The sequence below is a fragment of the Urocitellus parryii genome, chromosome 10 (assembly GCF_045843805.1).
Source record: "Urocitellus parryii isolate mUroPar1 chromosome 10, mUroPar1.hap1, whole genome shotgun sequence".
Lineage (NCBI taxonomy): Eukaryota > Metazoa > Chordata > Mammalia > Rodentia > Sciuridae > Urocitellus > Urocitellus parryii.
In genome coordinates this window covers 60,060,576-60,086,482 of record NC_135540.1, presented here as the reverse complement: position 1 = coordinate 60,086,482, position 25,907 = coordinate 60,060,576, and the positions used below count along the sequence as shown (strand labels likewise).

Genomic DNA, 25,907 nt, shown 5'->3' with positions numbered 1-25,907 from the left:
AACCAATTAAAGCATAACTATAATCCAACCTATTAACCTTCTTCTTCAAAGTTTTCCCAGGAATTGTAACTAATTTGAGTCCTTGAGAAGCTGTGGCTAGATGGATTGAACTTAATGGAAGAATTATGTGGAAATGGGTAAATTATAGTAAGTGAAGTTGGTGCTTTGCCAAATTCCCCACTGCCAACTAGTGCACCCAGCCCCCAGGTGACATGAGGTTGCCTGTTAACAGTTAACAGATGCTACCTTCATCAAACAATTGTTCTTTTCTAAATACCACCAGTTGGATATTCCTTCTTAATCTATCCCCCTCAAGATATGACTGTGAAATTATAATCTCAATAGTTGTTCTGGAGCTTTCTTGTGGGATCTGGTTGAGGATTGTCTCCAGTTGAGATCATGTTTTTAACTTTTTTAACTTTTAACTCATATTTGCATCCCTAACTCCCTTTCTCTTGAGGGAAAATTTTAAATGAATTATTTAAAAAATAATTCTTGCTTTTAGCTTTGTTTGTTAGGAAAACTTCTATAAGACATGGGCTAGTAGTTTTTATTCTGTTTGGGTTCCCCAGTAACTCTTTCATTTGCATTACAATGATCTTTATTAATTTTTTTTTCCAAATATCTAACACAACCATCCATACTTCTCTGGATTTCTGGATTTCTTCCACAAACACAATGAACAAAAAAACACAGACTTGGAAAAATGCCTGCTATGGATTTTAATTTTTTTTAAAACTTAAATTCCTGATCTCTTGGCATACAATCCTCTTAAACATGCCTATATGAATTACACGTTTTATATTATTTAACGATGCACTCATTTTGCACAGTGTATGCCCTCCCATGCAGAGATAACACCTTAGAAGCCAGGAGCTGGGGATTCATTGAAATTAAAGTTGTTTAAATTCAGTTTCCCCTTCCCCAGAAGGAGAGAGCAGGTGCAAGCTATCAGTTGTTTTGAGTTACAAATGGACTCCCTTTGTCTTCCTGCATCAAAATATGTTATCAGGTGAGGGTTGCCTCAGTTCTTGTCTTCCAGAAAGATTTCAGCCAAGTTACAAAGAGAAGCAGCAGGCTGATTAAGCAAAGTAAAAATACACTCCAGAGAATGTGCACATCACCTGTGGGCTGGGTATACTAGGCAGTGGAAAATTTGGCAGAGCACCAACTGTACGTAGTATAGTTTGCCTCTTGTCCACGTGATTCTTTCATCAAGTTCAATCCATCCCTAGGCATGGATTGCTGGTCATGATTGCTAGTCATGATTCCCAGCCAACCCAAATTAACTCTGTATTTTCAGCTTTGTATTCACTTCCCAAGAATGAAGTTTGCTTAGAATCTTCCATGTTCTGGATTTTTAAATTTTGTGCAGAAACTTCCCTCCACATGAATCATGTATTTGGGGCAATTCCTCCCGATTCCTGCCTTGACTGAATGAGCCTGTGAGAGTTTTGCCATGCTGGAAAAGTTCCCATCAGTATCTGAGAAAAACCTATGGAGGTCAAACCCAAAATGTAAGTGATATTAAGATGAATGCAGGGTCACTCAACGCATAGTGCCTCAGTGTTCTGTGCAGGCTCCAAAGTTGGGCTTGTGTTGACAGCCACAGCTGAAGGGGCCCCAGCAAACTTCCAGCTGCCAGCAAACTTCCAGCTGCTGGCTGATGATTGGCTCACAGCGGCGCTCATTGGAGATGCTCATTGGGCTGTTTCCCTGCCCTTTCAGACCACGGCGCTGCTCATTGGGGGACTATTTTGGCTCTGCCCACGTGACCCAGCCAATTGGCCTCAAGAGCAGGAGGATTGTGGGAGGTGGAGAGGCTTGTGGTTTGGAGGGAGAGGCTTGGGGGAAGCCTGTGGTGGCAGTTGGGCTCTGAAGGTTTTTCCTGAGGAGCTGTTTTGTTTGGCGAGTGTGGTTCTAAAAATAAAGTTCGTTTCTTTTGACAAGTGGCTCCTGAATCGTGCCCAGCCAGACTGCGGCATTTGGTGGCCCGTAAGGGGAACGAACCAGCGACCTTGGCGTTATCAGCAAGTTATTATGTTGAGAGCCACAGCTGAAGGGGCTCCAGCAGGCTTGACATACCCAGTTCTTTCCAGTTTTAAGAAAGTAGTATCTTGCTGTGGAGAAGGAAGTCAGTAGGTGCGGTTCTCCATTACCCAAGATGGGGTGAGCCCTGTTGTCCCTCTCCTTATCCTTTTGCTCATGTCTGCCTTACTCTAACAGATATGGCATGTCTGAGCACTTCTGGAGTATTCTTAGAGAGTGGTTACATTCTTATAACCTGCTCATGATAGTATTGGGTAAACCTGTAAAGAAAATTCTATCAATGCTGAGTATTGATGTACTTCAGTAAGACATCCAAGGCCACATCTCCACAAAAGTATTCAACATTCATTCTGCCACTCTCAAAACCTTCCTTGGAAATTCTAAGCCCACCTAAATCAACTCTTGTACTTTATTCAAGCCACAGAGGCTAAACCACATTAAGTTCTGCAGGAGATATTGGAGAGATAGGCTGATAGAAATGTCACTGGATGAGGACCGAGGAGGTCCCCAGAAGGGAGAAGTGGATCTCAATTTGGCCCTGGTAAGTTCCTGTCTTACAGGAGAGAAATTAACTTTAGGATGGGTAAAAAGAGGCCCAATCAGAGATTTATTGAGGAAAGCAAACATTAGAGCAGAATGCACATTCAAAGGAAGAACAGTTGCTTAAGAGTGAGACGTGCTTTGCTGGCCTCAGTCTTCTTCTTTTAAAGGAAAACTTGTAAATGGTGAACATGACAAGCAGAAGTTGGTGGTGTCAGTCAATGAGCTCAATTATTTTGTGAGCCACAGAGTAGGTCATAGTGATCTAGTTCTCAATCTTCAAGTGGATGCCACCTAGTTAACATATGGCATTTGGACTGTACCCATATTGTGGGTCTCAAATAATCACTCTCTCCAGGTTTCCTTCAATCAATCTGAAAAATATATTCTGTAAACTAACAAAGTATATAGGCACTAATTAACTGGTACAGTCCTGTAAGATTTGTCAGATTGTTTAAGAATTTAGACCTGGGGAAAAACAGATCTGGGGGATGAAGGTGAAGGCATTCATGGAGCTTTTGGATTTAAACTTACAGTCCCTCTTCCTTCCTTGTTTGTCTCCATGTTACCTATCCTTATTTCTTCTATCCTACCTCAAAATTACTATAAATGCATAGTGTCTTGGTATGTCTACAAAACTTCTTCAGAGAAAGATTCTCCTTTTATCTGAATCGGCACCTTCAACAATTCCTGCCGAAGGAATTTTGAGGGAAGGGTGGAAATAGGGTGGACTCCCAGAGCTATGAAATGAGATCGGACCCAGTGATCTGTAGGACCCAGATATCCCTAGGAGAGGCCCACATGGCCACTTGGAGATTGTTCTAAACATCCCTCATCTTTTCCCACACAAGAGTTATTACCTGAAAAGGTGTACTTAAGAGATTACAGGAGCATACTCGTGTTAGGAAGAGGGGTCAGGTGATCTTTGCCTACAATTTAAACTGAGCCTTTTACTGATGCCTTTCCTCCCTTCTCAAAGCTGGGACATGGAGTTTCTCAAGTACCACTCTCTATTTTTTTTTCCTTCTAAAACTTCTGTACCCAGTCACCGAGGCACAAACTTGGTGCTGAGTCACCACTCCTGTCCACACCCTGACTTTGAAAGTTTGCTGTGTTCTCAGTGTCTCTACCACCCAGTTCCCAAGTGGAATTAATTGCAGTAGGTGAGAAATTTAAGATGACATTCAAGTTAATTTTATCCCTGATTTTAATTTACAAGGCCTGGTAATAAACACTCTCACAAACACTTCCTTGAACTACATTAATTTTCTGGTCAAGAGCCATGGTTCCCTCTCTACTGTGCACATTTTTATAAACCCCATCACTTAACTCAAAATCTTGAAGCCCTCCGACAGACTAGATGATGGCTTGACATATGCATACTCAACACATTATATTTTTTCAGAGACTTATCCTAAAGCAATCATACACCAAGACAGAAACATCCCAGACTTTCAACCCACACATGACATTAACAGAGAGATGTTTTTGAAACTCTCTAGAACTTCTGTTTTGTTTCTCAATTTGCATACTTTGAAATATTTTTCTAGTACATTTTTCATGGTTCAAAAACATCATTCCAAGACTTCTACGTCTCTTTGAAAACACTTTAGCTTTTGGCACTTGGGATAACAAACAATATAGGTTTCAAACAAACTTATAGCTACGTGATTTCAAGTCATCTGCCTTGATACAACAGAGTAACCTCCTAACCTCATCAACTTGGGCCCATCTCTTTCTACACTGTATCAGTCATGAATATACCTTTTGTTTTTCCCAATGCAATTTATATTTCTTTAAGATTTTTAAAGAATCTTTGCCTTGCCAAACAACTTGAACCTCCCAAACACTGCACAGGTGACATCTCTTTTGGGAGGGTTTTGAAGGAAATCAATAAGTAAACTTGCAGCATAGTATAATTCTGAGTCTCTGTTTAAGGGATTTATCTCAAAATTGTTCTCTCAAAAGAGCTCTAGCTGTAAAATCACTGCTATGTATACTTTTCTTTATTGGAAGGTGTTTTCTAAACTATGTTATAATCTGTGCTAAATCTCTTTTGTTTCTCAGTTGGCACCATTCCATTAACAATTTAGATGATGTGGTGGAACATAATTCTTTCACTCAGAATAATGAATATTTTGATTTAGTTATAGGCCATATTCAACAGTCTTGGATAATAGCATCTGCTTTACTGCCACATGTCATTCTAGCATTTTTGCCCCTGTTGAGGAAAGAAGAGTGTAAAGTGCATGGTCATATGACCAAATCAATAAGAGAAACAGAAATAAACACACAAACCTTTACTTTGTGTTTGTGGCTACAAAGGGGTAAAATATGTGAGTAGGTCCTGATGTTCTACAGTCTATCCAAAATGTATGTGGTTTCTGTTTAAAAAGTTTGGAGCACCACCTATAACTGTACAGAGATGATGGGCAGTCACTTCTACTATAGACTTCTCTCCCCAACTCCTCATCCTTTTAACCACTTTGCTTCTTCCTATTATGTCTTATACTTGATTTGTGTTTTGAGTTGTCAAGTTCTGTTATTGGATAAGATGCAAAGGATACATACGAGTGTGTGTGTGTGTGTGTGTGTGTGTGTGTGTGTGTGTCGGAATGAAGCTGAAACTGGATGGCAGTGGGAAAGACAATTACATGCCATGGTGGATCAAGGGAGATGAGGAAAAGTCTCATGAGTCTCTGACCTTAGGGTCCATATGGGAAAGGTTTTTAGATCTTCTACACTAGCAAATTAAATCCTGCTTAAATATTTCCTGTATACATTTATGCTAAATAAGTTCCTCACACTGTGATGTGATACAAAAAGCCATTCTCTGTATCCTAGACTGGTTTTGACGTGGTCTCTCTTATTACATTGACTATTTTGTAATGATGGAAGTGCATCCTTGATCTGTCATTTAAAAGCAGCTCTTCTTGTGTGACTCTGTCACAAATAATGGATGGAAAAGTTCTGCTCAATCAATCTATTTCTTGTTTTTGGTTTCCAGAAGATTAACCACTCCTAGGATTCTAGGACAGATTTGTTGTACAAAGAAAAGGCTATAAATTATGAATACAATATGAGTAGAGTTTACTAATATACTCAGCTCTGATACACATCAGTTATATATACACATATATATATTACACATCATATATATATATATATATATATATATATATATCTCAGAATTCTAAAGCATGTTCACCCTAGGTTTTTAATAATTATTATGAATCTATTTTTATAACTTCCTTATCAAATCAATGTGTTATAATAGAAAGTTATTTAGAATTGATTCAAGAGAAGAAGAGAGGGAAAGAGAGCAAGAATGGAGTGGTGTGATGGTATCTTTGGCAGCCCCTCAGCCCAAGGCCACAAATGGCCAACTTGGTTGGAAATTGTGGCAAATGAGAGAAGAGAGTTTGCCAAATGGGAATTGAAATCAACTGATACAAAAATAATTCTTCATTGCCAGTGTTTTTCGTGGGCTTATTTTTGTGGGGGCAGTCATAGTGTGTTATGATTTAGACATGTGGTATCCACCAAAACCTCCTGTGTGAGACAATGAAAAATTTCAAAGGTGAAATAACTGGGTAATGAAAGCTTAACCTAATCAGTGCATTCATCCACTGAGAGGAATTAGCTGGGTGGTAACTGTAGTCCTGTAGGGTGTGGCTGGAGGAGGTGGGTCTCTGGGGGGCATGTCTTTGGGGTATACATTTTGTCTCTGGAGAGCTGAGTCTCTCTCTCTCTGCTTCCTGGTGCCATGTCCCCAGCTGCTTTCTTCTGCCACACTCTTCTACCACGATGTTCTGACTCACCTCCTGCCCCAAAGAATAGAATCTGCCATATAAGACCTCTGAAATAATCTTTTCCTCCTCTAATTGTACTTGTCAGGTGTTTTAGTCATAGCAACAAAAAATATGATTAAAACATAGTACATGAAAGCAAGAATTAAAGAGAACACTTGTGTTTATGTTTAGTATGTTTTCTTCCCTTTCTTGCCATGGTAGCTAAATGTTGGTGTGTATTATTAGGGAAAGAGTTATTTAAGACAAAGTTTTATCTATTTTGTTGCAGGGTCCTAGAAATCCTTGGTTCTTGGGTTCTTGGAAGAGAGATCTCAGAGGAGACACAAAAGTAGTACTTTATGAGAGCAAGGAGACTGCATAAAGCAAGATGGGAAAATATACTTTCAGACGTGGAGGAGGTTGTCCTAAGCAGGAGCAGTGACAAAGTTCAGTTTATCTTTTGTGCCCATCCCCCATCTTATCTTGGTTTTGTTCTTTCTCTTTCCCTACCTTACAGAATTGGCAAACATGGTCTACACACTGTGTTATAAAACTCCAGGTGAAGAGTTCATGTACCATCCCAGGATTCCCTGGCAAAAGTCCACAAGGGTGTCAAAATGGCAAAGCTAATGATATTACAATAGCATAGTATTTTGCAGTTACTTTCAGACATATTGTAGCTTAGTGTGCATGTCTATTGGGATCAATTTTACCAAGAAGGTGTGTTGTTTCCAGATAAAACCCACAGTTTCTGTCCACAACTGGGAGTAGGATTCCTGCCACCCAGCATTGGGACCCCCCTCCTCTTGGTCAGTCCCTTGTTTCCCTCTTCCTTCCTGTGGTCTTGTTCATATCTGCATTAAATACCTTTTGGGTCACTGCTGTATTTTTTGCCTACCCCTGTAATAGTGTTTAGCATTTACACATTACTCAGTACAGTTTACATAATATAATATTTACCTATAAATACATTTATTTTGGATCACAAAAGCTCCAAAGCTCAGAAAAAGATGCATAAGATACTTTAAAAAAAAAAAAAAAGTAAGAATGAGACTGTCCACAGGTACTTATGACCCGAGTGCTGTAGGGATATTAGGGGGCATTAGTGATGTTGAGCCTATACGAGGATCTGTCCTGCAGAGCAGATGAAAGTGCCAGCATGGATTCCTATGTTGAAGAGTAGAAAAGACTGTTTTCTTTCTCGTTTTAGGTAAAATTAAATGTAAGTAGAAATTCTAATGCTTTCCCCACCAAGGCCAATTTTTATACTTGGCTTCACCATTGCTCTAATAAGCATAAATATTTGTTTTCCAACCATTATATTTTTATCAATGCATATTTTATTATTAATGAATTTTAAATTTACATTTAAAAAGGAGTAGGTAGTCCTTTCACACTAAATAAGATTATTGCAACAAAGCTCTTTGGAAAATAACTTTATAAATATGTGCACAAACTAATCTTGCAAGGCTTCATGCAGATTTTATTCTGTCATTATAAGATGAAGCTTCTTATATTGTGGACAGAGGAATCTCATAGACTTAACCTCTATAGGGGAGTACAAAAGTTAACAGATGAATTATTGAAAATAATGACCTAAAAATATATTTTGTGTAAAAAGCAAAGTTATTTATCAAGAAAAATAAAATATTTAAAACTGCATGTAATTTTTCTACTTTTTAAAATATTTTCTACTGCTTCAAAATGATAAGCTTCTTCAGGGTTTTGCAGTCAGCCCATGCAAGTTGGGTTCTGATTATTATATAAACCTGCATTTAAAACAAGGCCTATTGCTTAAGGCAATACAATGTGAAACAAATCTATGCACCTTCTTTGGCTTTGATTTACCAAACAGAAGATATTAAGACCAACTATGAACCAAAATAGATAAAAATTGACCTAACACAAGGCCTGCAACTTCAGCTGCCTTGTCTTCTTAATGGTTCTGATGCCATTTGTACCTATTTATCTTGGGCCTGTTTTCCTTGCAGTCCGACCCATTCCTTGCCCTTTCCCTGCTCTGCTCTGTGTGACGAGTGGCCACTCCTAAAGGGTGCATTTTTTAGGCTCCTGTACCAGCTGGCATCCAGCTGGTCTGGGATAAAGGGAAACACCCCTTCCCACATCTCTGCCTGCTTGTCTGGCAGCTGTCAGCTCACCCAGTGGTTTTGAGCCTACTGCTGTGGTGGATCTGTTCTCTTACCTCCCATGGTCCTTCTGACCTGGGGGTGATGAGAAATTTCTGCAGGTGCTAAATCAGAGTTGCTTCACTGTCTTTTGTAAAACTTATTATATGTATAACAAAATCCTTATATTGTGGTCTTTTTACTTAAAAACCTGAATGTTTTCTGTTTTCAGGTTAGACCTAGTATTCTGTCTGTATTTCTGTGTACCAAGATATGTAAACTTAGTATTTAAAAGAACATCTACTTTTTATGTCCCAGTGCTGTAGGTCAAAATCTCACTTGATCTTGACTAGGTTCCCAGCCTACAGTCGCCCAAGATGAAATCATGGTACCAACTGTGTCTGGGCTCTTCTCTGGAAGCTCTGGGGATGAATCTGCTTCCCAACTATATTTAGGTTATTGGAAGAATTCAGTTATTTACAGCTGACGGACTTTGTTTCCATGCCATCTGTCAATTGAGTACTGCTGTCTCTAAGGGTGGTCTGCTTCTGGACCCTTGCCACATGGCTCCTCTCTCTCAGAAATGGAGAACAGTACTTGCAACAAATCCCTTCTATACTTTGAAATTTTCTGATGTCCTCTTCTGCCCAAAGCTAGAGAAAATTACCATCCTTTAAAGGACTCATGTGACAAAGTTCACCTGGATAATCTCTTGCTTTAAAGGTTAATTGATCAGCAACATTAATTAGACCTGCAAAATTTCTTGCTACTATGGTAATACTATTACGGGAATAATGCGGGGGGGGGGGGGGGAATGAAGGTCTTCATAGAATTCTGTCTTCCACAGACCTTCAGTGAGCTATCTCTCTGGCACTTGCCAGGTTTGTGCCCTTCAGCTAATCATTTAACCTTCAAAGACCTTAGATTCTTCATTTATAAAATATTTATAACCAAGAGAGACAAACTAATTGCTAATGTTCCACTTCTGTAAGTCGGTCATTTTGGCTGAGACTAGTAATGCATGGACCAGTTGGAAGAACAGTGTAGAATTTTGCTATCTTCTCTTGTGCATGCCCCTTTTCACAGAGAATAATTGGATTTGGTTTGGAAAAGGAGAGAATTGTGTTTTACTGGAAACAAGAAGAGTCATGTATAAACTGTATTGGTTTCATTATGCTGGAGTGAGTTGCCCCTTTTCCTTTAGGTTCTGTCCGTTCTGTAGGAGTTCTGACTTCAGTCAGTAAATTCTACAATGTTATTGCTCAGGGTGATGCTCCAAAGTGAGGGAAGCTGAAGAAGATAAAAAGACTGTTCTCAAAGGGGAAGTCAGAAAACTCAGCCTTGCTGGGAGACTCAGATGATAGTTCCTGCCCTGTTCCCATCATCTACGGAATGAAGAAATCAACTAGGATGCTGTTGAGGTCCTTTATGTTTAAAAAAATAAATGATTCTCCTCCATCTTAAAAATGCTTGGCTGTAATTAAACATGATGCCATGTGTATAAGGAAATCAGATATTTATTAAATTCTCAGGTGCAAAGAAAGCTAAGTGTTTTAAGCAGATTAATTTGGACTTTTTTAAATTAAAAAAATTTCAATGTATAGTTTTGAGATTCCATGATTCATTAACCCTAAACTACATTTTTCTTCCCTAAATCTATTCTTTGTGGATTTTTAAAAATAGCAAATAGTATACCATCATGTGGCAGTCATGTAATGCCCTCTTCTGGCTAAAGATCAAAACACAACCTTTCTCAATGAAATGGTTATCACCTGGAAATTTACATGTACTTTTAGCTCTTTTCAGTATATTACTGAGTAGTGTCTGCTTCAGCAATTTTTATTAGCCGGTCTTTATCTGTTCTAAAAATGAATGTGTTTTATGTTTTATTGCTGATATAGCCATTCACATGCTATATCAGTTTAATTAACACAATTATCCCAAAATTTCCTTCCTTCTTTCTTCTCTTCCTCCTTCCCTTCCTTCCTTCCTTCCTTCCTTCCTTCCTTCCTTCCTTCCTTCCTTCCTTCCTTCCTTCCTTCTCCTCCTCCTCCTCCTCCTCCTCCTCCTCCTCCTCCTCCTCCTCCTCTTCCTCTTCTTCTTCTTCTTCTTCTTCTTTTTGGTGAGGGGGCAAAAGTCTGGAGTCTATTTGGTTAGGATTTTTTTATTGACAAAATTAAGGAGATTACTACATTTTAGATTGCATTTTTTTCTGATTGTATACATAGTATATTCACACCAATTCCAGTCTTCATACATGTACTTTGGATAGTAACGATCATCACATTCCACCATCATTAATTACCAAATGCCTCCTCTCCTCCCTTTCCCTCCCACCCCTCTGCCCTATCTAGAGTTCATCTATTCCTCTGAGATCCTTCTCCCTATCCCACTATGAATCAGCCTCCTTATATCAAAGAAAACATTTGGCATTTGATTTTTGGGGATTGGCTAACTTCTCTTAGCATTATCTTCTCTAATTCCATCCATTTACCTGCAAATACCCAAAGAACTTAAAAACAACATACTACAGGGACACAGCCACATCAATGTTTATAGCAGCACAATTCACAATAGCTAAACTGTGGAACCAACCTAGATGCCCTTAAATGAATGAATGGATAAGAAAAATGTGGCATGTATACTCAATGGAATATTACTCAGAAATAAAAGAGAATAAAATTATGGCATTTGCAGGTATATAGATTACATTTTTAAAAGGACAAAATAACAGATAAGTTCTAAAACATAGTGTTTTTTTTAAAGAGAGAGAGGAGAGAGAGAAAGAGAGAGAATTTTTTAAATATTTATTTTTCAGTTTTCAGTGGACACAATCTCTTTATTTTTAGGTGGTGCTGAGGATTGAACCCAGCGCCCCGTGCATTCCAGGCAAGCACCTTACCGCTTGAGCCACATCCCCAGCCCCCAAAACATAGTGTTATTTTAATTAACATTTTCTGCCTGTACATATGTGTGAGAGTTAACTAAGTGATTTGTGTTTCTCACTATTGATGAAGAATACACAGTGATATCATCATTATTATTTTTAGTCATTTATGTCTTTACAATTTTCATCCAAGTGTTTCTATGTATCCTTTGTTATAAAGGATTCTGGAGATGAATCTTAAAGCCAAGAATAATAATGACCCTCTTTCTAAGACCAAATAATTGTAATTTGAAGTAGTAACTTAATGATTTTATCTAATGCAACCATATAGAACGGTAATTACCAGTCTTTAGGAACACATCACAATCACTTAGTGGTATGGTGGGAAGAGTAAGTTTTCCTAAATAATGAAGTGTGTGATATTTCTCAGACACGCTGGGACACTCTGATAGTCTTATATTTAAGGGAACCATATAACTTGTCATCCAAATCTGAACACTTTTGAGTGTGCAAGAATCTTTATTAACAATTATGCTGAAATTCCAGACTAAGCTGGGGCTTGTCAGGTAAGGCAGAAATTAGGTTACTGTATTCGTATTCTATAACATATTGATTAGAATAATGGAAATCATAATTATCACTAGAATTCTGTTTTTACTTATATTTCAGGGGCATTCTTTATCTCCAACTTACACTTCTGTTGTATGGCAAACAGAAATTGTGTTAAATTTATCCTTTTACTGGAGTCAGGTTGCTGAGTTTCAAATCCTGACAATTACTAAACTTTTCTTGCCTTGGTTATTTCATCTGTAAGATGGGAATAATAATAGTGTCTACCTAATACAGTATTTATAAGGATTCAAGAGTTAATGAATACACATGCAGTCAACATTTAGTATGGTTCCCGGAACCTAGTTAAAATTATTAATAATTAAATTATTAGTTTCTGAGAGTGAATGATGTTTTTGAATTTTTATAAAGATCTGAGAACTTCAGAGTTTGAGTACCCACCTCAGGAAAGCAACTTGTGGAAGGGAGGTTCTGAGTAAGACCCAAAGATCCTGCCTCCTGGAGTATCCTCCTCTCCCCTCCAAAGGGGGTTGGACAGAGACTCATTTCCAATGAGCAGAGAATTCAGAAGAAGTGTTGCAGTGTCACTTCTAAAATTCAGTTACGAAAAGACTGATTTTTCATTTTGCTCTTCCTTCATTATTATTGCTTCCTCTCAAATCTGTGGCTCTGAAGAAGCTGGGTGCCATGTTGTGAGCAGCCAGATGGAGAAGCCCTTGTGGCAAGGAACTGGTGTTTCTGGCCAAAAGTGATTGAGGACCTGGAACAATTTCCACTAGCAAGTGATCATGTAAAGACATTCAAAAAATCAAAATATAAGTAGTAGGAAAATGAGACTTCTCCCATTTCCATTACCACAAAGCTTTAAGTTTATCTCTGTCCATAAATGAAATCATTAGAATTTCAAAATTAAAAATAACCCAAGTTCTGCTCTGAAGCAAGGGGATGTTTGATTATAAATCCATTTTGAGAATTAAACAAGACGTTTGGGGACTAAGAATACAACCTTAATGTTTCATGCCTATTTTACCACTTGATGGAGCTATCATGCCAGATATCTCTTAAAAATCTGTTATATTCACATGCAAACAGCACTTTTGAGAAATGTACATTAAATGTATAGCCCTTATCATTAATTAAAAGTGTTCTAGTGATTACTGTCCTCTCACCAAGAAATTTAGATAACTCTGTCAAAGAGAAAACTTTATATAATCTTGGGCTGATAGGATAATTTGCTTATGTTTACATTTCATATAGAAAAATTTGAGGAGGATATTCTTTGGGAGATACTTACATATTGATGAGCAGGCATGCACACTAATGCACTTTGAAAAATTATAATCTATTCAAATTTAAGGATAGATATAAGGTACATATTTGTATGTGTGTGTGATGTTACAAGAAAGAAAGATGGACTTTTTTTTGAGAGCTGAGTCTAAAAAAGATTCTTGAGTCAATCACAGACAGAGGGAAGGAGGCTGATATTTGCAAGGAGGAATGAAGTCACAAAACAAGGAAGTGTTGGTCATAGATAAATATAGAAGATTTGTACTCTCATCTTTATGGAATCTATTTTCTATTAGAACTATTTATTTGATGTGTAAAGGTCCACAGTCCCTTATCAGAAAACTCAGAAGCCATCTATGCTTTGAAATTCAAAAAGTTAAAAAATTTAAAAGGGACTACAGTATTTATACTATATAGTATACGACATTCCAAACAATGTCTGAGGCAGTACCCTTTCCATAAACATGGTGTAGGCTACAAAACTCAGACTTTGGGTTTCAAGTTCAGGGAAGAATGTTAATTAGGATATGCTCTTGGGTTCAACATCTAGAGAAAGGAGTTTAAGGAGGCAGGACTGGGCAGAAGACATGTTGATATGCTCTCAGTATAGGCTTCAGGCCACATCATGGGGATTTCTTAGATTGGTGCAGTTTTTAACATTGTCCTAAATTGGAGTGAGGAAAATGAGTTTCATAACCCCAAGTGGTCAAATATTGGAATCAGTTTACTACTGGAAAAAAGGATGACCTCCAGTATTGCAGTTTTCTTGAGTCCGAAGAGGGCTGACATTTGGAAGCCTTCTGGAAGCCCTCTCATCCGCTGAAAAAAATTAATTTTTCATTCCTGCTGTGTGACCTTGACTACTCTCTTCCTGAGGTTTCCAAGCCCAGAGTCACTTAAGTCCTTCTCAGCAAGATGTTATGAACTTTTCCCCTTGACAACACAAACTAGAAGAGCGGTATGTTTGGGATTAAATGTGTTTTTTTTTTTCCTCCAAAATTCATGCTGAAACTTCATCCACATGGTGTTGATATTAAGAGGTGGAGCCTTTCAGGAATCCATTAAGACCGGAGGGCAAAGATTATGGTGTTATGAAAAGGCTGGAGGGAACTAAATTTAAGTTTTTGCTCCCTTTAGTTTTTCTGCCATTTGCTCCATGATGATACAGTAAGAGGCACAATTTGGAAGCAGGAACTTCAATATCGCCAGATACTGAAGCTGTTACACCTTGATATTGGACTTCCCAGCCTCCGGAACTGAGAGAAAATCAATTTCTATTCTTTATAAATTGCTCAGTATGTGGCATTCTGCTATTGAAGAAACAGTGGACCAATGGAACCAAGATGTGCCCAAGTGATAAAGCGAGAATGAAACAAACACCCCGTCCCCTAGATATTATCCTCTCCAGGTCAAAAGAGTCAATAACTACTGCCAATATGTCAACTCCACTTTTTGCTTTCTGATCAGTTACAGGAGGAACACAAAGTACATAAGGCATAAACATTAGTTTATAAGATTCTATAGAGCTCTTGCTGTGTACCTTGGTGGAGATGTTTCCCTTTTGAGAGAAGGGAGTCCAAAGTTGTAAGAATGGGAAGCCCGAAGTCACCAAGTGAGTCGTCCAGAGTGATGATAAAAGGAGTTAATTCTGATTCTATACGTTGTTTCCTGGACTCATGTGTTCTACTTATCAGGGACCAGATTGATAAAAAGATATTTGAATCAGAGTGAACACTATGTGCTGGAGAAATGGTGTCATGGTAAATGACCACTACTGTAGGAGCTTTTTATTGCTATGATCAGAACAACTGACAAGAACAATAGAGAGGAGGAAAAGTTTATTTTGGCTAATAGTTGAGAGGTTCAGTAAATAGTCTGACAACTTCATTGCACTGGGCCAGGAATGAGACAGAACATCATGGCATAAGGGCAAGGTGGAGGAAAGCTATGCCAATCATGGTGGCCTGGAGGCAGAGAATGGGAGAGAGAGAGAGAGAATGAGACTAGAGAGGGAGAACTGTAGGGAAGATCAACCCTTCGGTGCCCCACATCCTCCAGCTATACCTCACCTGCCTACAGTTATCAACCACTCACTCCATTCAAACTAGGATGGGCTAGTTTAAAGCTCTCAAAATCCAATCATTTCACTTCTGAATATTCCTTCATTAACGCAAGAACTTTGGAGAGGACACTCCATCTCCAAACCACAGCAGTCACCAAATAGCACTTTTGCTATGCTTTTTTTTTCTTTCTAAAACATTGTTTTCATTTGTAAAATATTGGCATATAAAATTGTGAATATTTATGTGATAACATGATGTTTTGATACATATGTACATTATAGATGTTCAAACTTAGGTAAGTGTATTTATTTTTTCAAACATTTGTGATTTCTTTGCACTGAAAATATTCAAAAACTTTTCTTCTAGATTCTTTTGAAATAGTACATTATCATCATTTATGTTCACCCTACTGTGAAGTAGAACACCAGAACTTATTTCTCTTAACAGTAACTTAGTATTTACTGACCAAGTTTCCTCATTCCTCCCAATCCTCCACTTTTTCCAGCCTTTCATAACTGTTACACTCTCAACTTCTATGAGGTCAACCTTTTTAGATTTCATATAGTAGTTAGATGGTGCAATTGTTATCTTTCTGTACTTTGTTTATTTCACTAAACATAATAACCTCTAGTGCCTCCACATTATCCAAAGGACAGGATTTTATCCTTTCTAATGCCCCCAAAGTATTCCATTATGTATATATACCACATTTAAAAAAATCTATTTATAAGTAATGGATACTTAGGCTGTTTGCCTTTAATAGGCCATTCCATTGCCCTGTCTGACCAGTAGCTTCTGAATGATATAGTATGTAACATAATGAGTGTATCTGGTGTAATGGTTCAGTTGCACAGTTACTTTGCTATAAAGTGGGTCCTTTGGTCTGAAATGATATTGTATGGAATCGTATAGGGATGGATCTTAGGTTTCATTGGCCTTCAGATAATGGAAGGAAAATCAAATCCCATAAATGTAATATGTGTTTATTTTTATCAAAATGAATCATGGTCTTTTCCAAGGTGGAAGGATCAATTGTATTCAGCTGGTCATCAAGTGTCTTGTTATTGTCAAGTGACAGCACCATATGCAGAACTCAGCAATATTTTCTGTTGCTGGAAGGCTGGAGATTTCATGCCTTTGGAAATTAGGAGCCAAAGCTGATGGTCCATGCATAGCTTCCATCATCATCATTATGGATGCTTCTTTTATGTAAACATCATGACAAATAGTCAGCGATGACAGAGTCTGGCTGTGTCAACTGGCCAATTCAGTTTTGTTTACCTGGATGGCTATTGCCTCCTTCATAGTGGAAGATCACTGGTGGGCATTAGTATGCAATATAAAGTCACATGTATGACCAAAATACATGACCATTCTCATATATCTATTCAAATGACTCTACTTCCCATTTGTTAAACTTTATTTTCCAATATTTCTCTTATGTGGCATAATTAACTAAGCCAGGTTTCCATATACATACCAAACTTGGATTTAGACATGGCAGTGAGTGTTGCATCTAACATATAGGGACATGGACAGAAGTAGATTTGAATACTGGGATCTCATGTCACAGCAGATAACTGAAACCACTCACCTATGACCCTGGATTAACTTGGGATGGTAGGAATAACACAACCTTAGCAGAAAATTATAGGGAACACTGAGAAAATCCTCATGACATGGTGGCTTCTAGATGAAAGCACAAACATTGGTTCAATAAATCAAACAAAACATAAATTTGGTTATTTCAAAATTATTATCAAAGATATGTATTGGGGGGGCTGGGGATGTGGCTCAAGCGGTAGCGCGCTCGCCTGGCATGCGTGCGGCCCGGGTTCGGTCCTCAGCACCACATACCAACAAAGATGTGTCCGCCGAGAACTAAAAAAATAAATAAATATTAAAAATTCTCTCTCTCTCTCTCTCTCTCTCTCTCTCTCTCTCTCTCTCTCTCTCCTCTCTCACTCTCTCTTTAAAAAAAAAAAAAAAAAAAGATATGTATTGGGGCTATAGTTAGATTCCCTTGGCCAGAGATACAAAGTGCCGTGTTATGTTTTTGGTGTGTAGCCAGGGCTGGGAACCAACTATGTCATAGTTAGTCAAGGGCAGCAACACTCTGATTCAGTGTGTAGACTCAGGTCATAAACATTAACTTGTGAGCATGCGCCTACTGATGTAACCTGTATTCATTGTGCTGTCTTTGGCCTGCATATAAAAAAGGGCCTATGGAAAAGACTTAGGGGCTAAATAGGGTTAAAACAGAGACTAAAATGGAACTGGCTGAGGTTAAAGCTGAAGCTGGAGGATGTTACCAACTCTAAATAAAGCAAGTCTACAATCCTGAGTTTTGACATATTCTTCCACCTGCCAGGACCCCCAAATCTGTTTCCTGGGTCTGAGCCCCTGCATGATAATACAGTAGAAATAAAAGCATTTTTAAAAACTCCCAAATTTCTTAAAAAATGTAGGAATGAAACCATCACGTGACCCAGCTATCCCACTCATCTGTATAAATCCAAAACATTTAAGCCTCTCTGTCTTCTCTGCACTGGGAGCACCTCTCTTGCCATGGACCTCATCTCCTGAAAATGTATGCTGCTCCAAGTTACTTTCTACTCATTCCTTGGTCAGGGGCTCAGCTCAGTTGTTGAGCTCACCACATCTGCAGAGGGGAACCGACCAGAGATGCTGACATACAAGAGCCTCAATAGCTGGGCAGTACCACATCCCCTGACCTCACTTACCCCTAACAGCAGCATCCAAACCAACACCATTTCAAGGGACATGAACATAGAAGCCAAGTTCATTGGAGGGCTGTCACAGTTGGGGTGGCTGGCTCTGGGGCTGAGGCTGGGATTGGAAGCCTTATTATTGCTTATGCCAGGAAGCCTTCTCTGAAGCAACATTTCCTTTCCTGTGCCATTCTGGGCTTTGCTCAGAGGCCACGGGGCTCTTTTGCCTGATGGTGGCCTTTCACATCCTCTTCACAATGTATAAGAGCAACTTCCACCTTGCATTCTTTTTCCTGTGTCTTGTCTGCCTTGTGCGTTCTTTTTCCTATACCTCCCCAGGCAATCTGGGGAAAGTGGTTGGCTCAGGGTTTGACAGAGGAAAGACAAATAAATACTGTTTTAATAAGGGGGAAAAAAAGATTTTAACTCAGCATACTACAGTGAACCAGCCACATCAATGTTTATAGCAGGACAGTTCAAATTAGCCAAACTAGGTGCCCTCCAATAGATGAATAGATAAAGAAAATGTGGTGTATATATACAATAGAGTATTACTCAGTCATAAAGAAGAATGACTTTATAGAATTTGCTGGTAAATGGATGGAACTGGAGATTATAATGCTAAGTGAAATAAGCCAGTCCCCCAAAGTCAAAAGTCAAATATTTTCTCTGATATGCAGAAGTTAATCCAAAATAAAGGGTGGAAATAAAAAGAATAGAAGAAAGATCAGTGGAGTAGACAATGTGGAATGAAGGAAAGGGAAAAGGGAAGGGATAGAAAAGAGAGGAGAATGAATCTGACCTTTTTAATGTACACATATGAACATAGCACAGTGAATCTCACTATCGTGTACACCCACAAGATGCTAGTTTTAAAAATACTGTAAGTAGTCCAATGCCACTGCTGCCAGCACCCAGAGATCCATTTCCAGGGTGACGGTAGGTTTGATTGCATATGGCCACCTCCATTTTGGGACACTCATCAGGCCCTTGAAACTCTAAGTCAGAGCAATTGGACAGGAGAAAAAATTAAAGGGATACAAATAGGAAAAGAAGAACTCAAACTATCACTATTTGCAAATGACAAGATTCTATATTTAGAAGATCCAAAAAGTTCCACCAGAAAACTTCTAGAACTAATAAATGAATTCAGCAAAGTAGAAGGATATAAAATTAAAACTCATAAATTAAATGTATTCCTATATATCAATGATGAATCTATTAAAAGAGAAATTAGGAAAACTACCCCATTCACGATAGACTCAGGGGAAAAAACACTTAGGAATCAACCTAACAAAATAGGTAAAAGACTTCTACAATATAAAACTACAGAACACTAAAGACAGAAATTGAAGAATACCTTAGAAGATGGAAAGATCTTTCATGCTCTGGATAGGCAGAATTAATATTGTCAAAATGGCCATACTACCAAATACAGATTTAATGAAATTCCTACTAAAATCTTAGTAACATCTTAGAATAGTTTTGATTTGCATTTCTCTAATTACTAGAGATGTTGAACATTTTTTCATATATTTGTTGATCGAATGTATATCTTCTTCTGTGAAGTGTCTGTTCAGCTCCTAAGCCACTTATTGATTGGGTTGTTCTGTTTTTTTGGTGTTAAGGTTTTTGATTTTTTTATATATCCTGGAGATTAGTTCTCTATCTGATGTGTGTGTGGCAAAAATTTGCTCCCAAAATGTAAGCTCTCTCTTCACCTCATTGATTATTTCTTTTGTTGAGAAGAAGCTTTTTAGTTTGAGTACATCCCATTTATTAATACTTGATTTTATTTCTTGCACTTTAGGAGTCTTGTTAAGGAAATCAGGGCTTAATCCAATATGATAAAGATTTGGGCCTACTTTTTTCTCTATTAGGCACAGATTCTCTAGTCTAATTCCTGGGTCCTTGATCCACTTTGAGTTGAGTTTTGTGCATGATGAGAGATAGTGGTTTATTTCCATTTTGCTGCATATGGATTTCCAGTTCTCCTAGCATCATTTGTTGAAGAGGTTTTCTCCAATGTATGTTTTTGGTGCCTTCGTCTAGTATGAGATAACAGTATTTATGTGCATTTGTCTCTGTGTCTTCTATTCTGTACCAGTCAGAATGACAGTTATCAAGAATACAGACAACAATAAGTGTTGGCAAGGATGTGGGGGGAAAGGCACACTCATACATTACTGGTGGAACTGCAAACTGGTGCAACCAATCTGGAAAGCAGTATGGCGATTCCTTAGAAAACTTGGAATGACCCAGCTACCCAATCCTCTGTCTATATCCAAAAGACTTAAAATCAGGATACTATAGTAATGTGGCTACATCAATGTTTATAGTAGCTCAATTCACAATAGCTAACCTTGGAAGCAACCCAGATGCCCTTTAATAGATAAATAGATAAAGAAACTGTGGTATATATACACAATAGAATATTACTTAGCATTAAAAGAGAATAAAATAATGGCATTTGCAGGTAAATGGATGGATTTGGAGAATATCATGCTAAGAAAAGTAAGCCAATCCGCAAAAACCAAAGGCTGAATATTCTCTCTGATAAGTGGATGCTGATCCATAATGGGTGGGGGTGCCATGGGAAAAATGGAGGAACTCTGATGGGGCAAAAGGTAGGGATGGATGGGGAGCAGGCATGGGGGTAGGAAAGATGGTGCAATGAGATAGACATCATTACCCTAGGTACATGTGTGGCTGCACATGTGGCGTGACGCTACGTCCTGTACAGCCAGAGAAATGAAAAGTTGTACTGCAATTGTGTACCATGAATCAAAAAGCATTCTGCTGTCATATATACCTAATTAAAATAAATTAATTATTTAATATAAATAAATAAATATGCTGAAAATATATTACCTCAAGACTTTTACCAGTAATTTAGTAACTTTATTATATCTTGATAATTGATTGCCCTATTTTGATTAAGTCCACTTTCATAATTAATAGGAAGTTCTTCCTAAATTGAATTAAAATCAGCTAATTATTTATCTAAATAAATAAATAAAATAAAATCCCAGTGACATTCTTCATAAAACTAGAAAAAACAATCCTAAAATTCATTTGGAAAAATAAGAGACTCAGAATAGCCAAAGCAATCTTTAGCAAGGAGAGTGAAGCAGGAGGCACCACAACACCAGACCTTAAACTATACTACAGAGCCACAGTAATAAAAAACAGCATGGTATTGGTACCAAAAAAGACACATAGACCAATGGTACAAAATAGAAAACACAGAGACAAATCAACATAAATACAGTCATCTCATACTAGACAAAGGGGCCAAAAATATTCACTAGAGAAAAGATAGCCTTTTCAATAAATGGGTGCTAGGAAAATTGGAAATTCACATGTGACAAAATGAAATTAAACCCCTATCTCTCACCCTGCATGAAACTCCACTCAAAGTGGATCAAAAACTTAGGTGCTAGACTAGATACACTGAGTCTAATCGAAGAAAAAGTAGGCCCAAATCTTCACCACGTTAGCTTAGGATCTGAATTCCTTAACAAGGATCCTAAAGCACAAGAAGTAAAATCAAAAATGAATAAATGGGATGGATTCAAACTAAAAAGCACAGCAACAAAGAAAAAATGTTAATGTGAAGAGACAGCCTACAGAATGGGAGAATATCTTTACCACATACACCTCAGATAGTGCATTAATCTCCAGGGTATATAAAGAACTTAAAAAATTCAACACCATAAAAACAAATAATCCAATCAATAAATGAACTAAGAAACTGAACAGACACTTCACAGAAGAAGAAATACAATTGATCAACAAATATATGAAAAACTGTTCAACATCTCTAGCATTTAAAAAGTGCAAACCAAAACTACTCTAAGATTCATCTTACTCCAGTCAGAATGTCAATTATCAAGAATACAAACAACAACAAATATTGGTGAGGATGTGGGTAAACAGGTACACTCATACATTGCTGGTAGGGCTCAAAATTGGTGCAACAACTCTGGAAAGCAGCATGAAGATTCCTCAGAAAATGTGGAATGGAACCACCATTTGACTCTTAGTTTTATACCCAAAGGACTTAAAAATCAGCATAGTACAGTGACACAGCCACATCAATGTTTATAACAGCTCAACTCACTTTAGCTAAAGTATGAACCAACTTAGTCATCGAAGGACAAATGAACGGATAAAGAAAATGTGGTATACACACAATGAAATATTATTCAGTCTCAAAGAAGAATGAAATTATGGCATTTGCAGGATGGAGCTGGAGAATATCATGCCAAGCTAAATAAGCCAATCACCAAAAATTAAGGATGAATGTTTGATATGCAGATGCTAATTCACAATAAGGGGCAATCTAGAGAAGAATAGAGTTACTTTGGATTAGACAGAGGGGAATGATGGGAGGGGAGGGATGGGGGCTAAGAACAAGAGTAGAATGATCCTGATATCCTTACCCTATGAGCACATATGACTACACGACCAGTGTGATTATACATTGTGTACAACCAGAAGAATGCCAAATTATTAACTTCATTTTATGTATGATGTGCCAAAATGCATTCTACTGTCATGTATAACTAATTAGAACAAATAAAAACATACTACAAGTAAACAGCAGAGATACCAGTAGAGGGAAGCGAACAGGGAGAGTGAAGATGAGAGAGAAAGGGGAGTATTGGGTACTGATTTAGAACAAATTATAATCCATGCTTTTATAATTATGTCAAAATGTATTCTACTGTTATGTATAACTAAAAAGAACTAATAAAAATACATAAAACTATAAAGAACTCTCCAGTATTCTGATATGTGAATCATTGCTGTACACTCAATTTATTTCAGGTCAAAATAAAACAAACTTCAACAAAAAAATTAATGTGCAGTGTGCCCATATTTACATTTCGAATGCTCACACATTCTTCTCAGTCTCAAGGTTTGGAATAATCTGTGACTTTTACATCATTTTAGATTCTGTATTGAAGCAATTCTTACCACCCTTCCTTTGAATGATAGCTGACATTTACTCACTATGCTCTGCTTCCATCTCTGGCTTTGGTTCTTTGTCTTTGGATTGTTCACTAAGTTCTTTTTCCAAGTCTGGCTTCTGTTTCCCCTCTTTGGCTTCTCATCCAATTATCATTGGAATGGTGTCCTAACTGAGCTTTCTCTTTTCAAAAAAGCCTACCACTAGATCAATTTTCCTAAAAATATATTTTCAATCTCACTACTTTGTCAAATGTTAAAAAAATTAATACTTTCTTTTCTCTAAATAGCCTTCACCAATTTTAAAACAGAAGCCAAAAACTGAGAAAGTATATTTGTGACATATTTGAGGGATTAGTGGCTAAACTAGCTAATACAAGAGAGATGCTTGCAGTTTAGTAAGCAAAAGACTGAGTCCACAGAAAAATAGGAAAACATCCAGTATCAATTAAAAAATATAAGAAGATGATGCATACAACAAATGTGCAAGTTGATCGTGATTGCAAATTAAAATACAGCTCATTCTTATAAAACTCTCAGGTTGGTCAGCATTTAAAAAACTGCTGATATTCATTTATCAATGGAGGAGTGGAGAAACAGGCTCTCTAATGACTGTTCCTGGATTAAATATAAATTGTTACACACTTTCTAGAGAAAGATTCCATAATGCATTTTCAAAATTGAAAAGTATATATGCTCTTTGACCTTAGATTTACAATTTTAGAAATTTATCCTAAGGAAATAATCTTACATTTGCCCAAAGAGGAATCTATTCAGATGTTTGCCTTAAAAACATTGAAAGGGAAATATCAGACAAACATAAACAAATAAAGTGGTTTGGGAAGTTGCACAATCTCCATTTGGTAGAATATTTGTATGCCATCTTCATAAGGCTATAGTAGAATAATATTGTAGACTGAGAAATAAATTCATGATACAGTGGTGGGTAACAAAAATGAATGTACATAAATAGAAAACTATGACTCAGTATACACAACCCAAAGTACTAACAGTAGTTTTCCTTAAGTGGTGAAATTGCTAGTGATCTTTCTTTTATAATTTAAAAAAATAAAACTATATATCTTATACACTATGGAATACTTGACAGAACATGAATGATTATTTTAATTGTAACAACGTATGATGTTTACCTCTATGATGAAGGAATATCTGAGGGCTGCAGCACTACAGATCTCAAACATGATAGCTAGCCTTTCTTCATATCTCCTCATTTCCCCTCCCTCCCTCACAACACATTGGGTTGTTGAATCTACAAGATCTATATACCTTGGGACTCTAGCTGGGTGGATGGTTATTTCTATACCGTGGTTACATATTTCTTCAATATTTTAGTCCATTGCTGTGTTCAAGATGTTGCTTCAGGAAAAACATGTGCTGTGTCAACCTGATCAGCCAAATGCAATCCAAATAATAAATGAAGTGAGAAACATTGGAGTTGGATTTCCTGAATATTCTACCATGTAACCTTAAGGATATCATTTGTGTGTGTGTGTGTGTGTGTGTGTGTGTGTGTGAACAAGAACATGAAACATATATCTCACATAAAAAAGTATACTTATGGGGCTATAATTTCAGATTGCAGCTGCATCAGATCATCAGAGACATGAATGGCTTGGAGAAATCCTCAGAAATTGATAAAAAAAATTGTTTTTCTTTTCACATCCTTTCCTATCCCCCTAGTCTTACAGAGATAATGAGAAAAACTAGGGCAAGAAGTTCTTAAGAATTTGAGGCCATTATACAAAAAAAATCAATAATGTATTTTAAAAGGAAAGTAATATATCAACATTTTCAGAGTGCACTCATAAGTACTGCAAAGGATGCTACTTTTTTTAGTGTATACCATATGCTCTGCTCCTTCTTACACATTAACTTCCTTGAAGCTGCATCTCCATCCATTCTATAGGATATATATAGAAAAGAGTTTAGTCTAGCTAGTTTAGCAGAAATAATAAAGCAAATTAAATATCTCTTAGAATCTCTGAAAGCTGGGAAACCAGACTTGAATGCTGTAATGACAGCCTTAGACATGAAAAATTATTCTGGGAAGTTAAAAAGTGTAAAGGAAATGGTTATTAATGGCATCATTTCTACAAACACATTAGAAAATATATTCACTATTATCACTCAACTTTCACATGTTATCTTCATCCAAGTTTATGGCTGTAGTTGAAACTCAAAAGAAATGTGCCTTCACATATACTGACATCTAATGATGCTGAAATGACTTTACAAATAACAAGACACTCAAAAAGTAAGTTATCAATTACAAAGTAAGCTAGGTTATATTTTTGTTCACAACTATTTGTTTGATTTCCACTCTTGCCATCCCCATAGACAGAGGATTTACCCCATGCCTCTTTGACTTTGGGCTTAGCCATATGATTTGATTTGGCTGAGGAAGTGTCAGTGGCTGTGACATGAAGCTGTTCAAACAGAAGCATTAATGCCATTCTTGTATTAGCTCTGTCCCACATGAGCAGTTATTCTCTGCCATGAGAATATCACGTCCGAGATAGTGTCTCCCTTTAGAAGGGATCCAGGAGTTACAGGACTCATGGAGTGGGCTTAACTCAGTGGAGTTTTGCAGAAAGTAAACTTCAAGTTATATATGCATAAAAATGTGTTTTGTGAAAAGACAACAAAATTTTTGGTTTGCTTGTTTGCACAGTAAATGTTAAAATACAGCTAAACAGGATTTTTTTTTAAGTAGGGTAATATTTTAGAAGTTCCTAAATTAGGAATTCATGGCTACAGAAAATTCCTACAATTAAAACTGTTGAGTTAATTTTACTTCCAGGTATAAACCCTATTAATTTATTTCTCCCTGAAAAAGACTTTCTAGCAAAAAAGTATATTCCATGGGG

At 37.3% G+C, this 25,907-nt stretch overlaps 1 pseudogene; it reads left to right on the top strand.

The window, feature by feature from the left end:
* The first annotated feature begins 16,810 nt into the window (after positions 1–16,810).
* Positions 16,811–24,504, top strand: LOC113183423 (ATP synthase F(0) complex subunit C2, mitochondrial pseudogene; annotated as a pseudogene).
* The last annotated feature ends 1,403 nt before the right edge of the window (positions 24,505–25,907 follow it).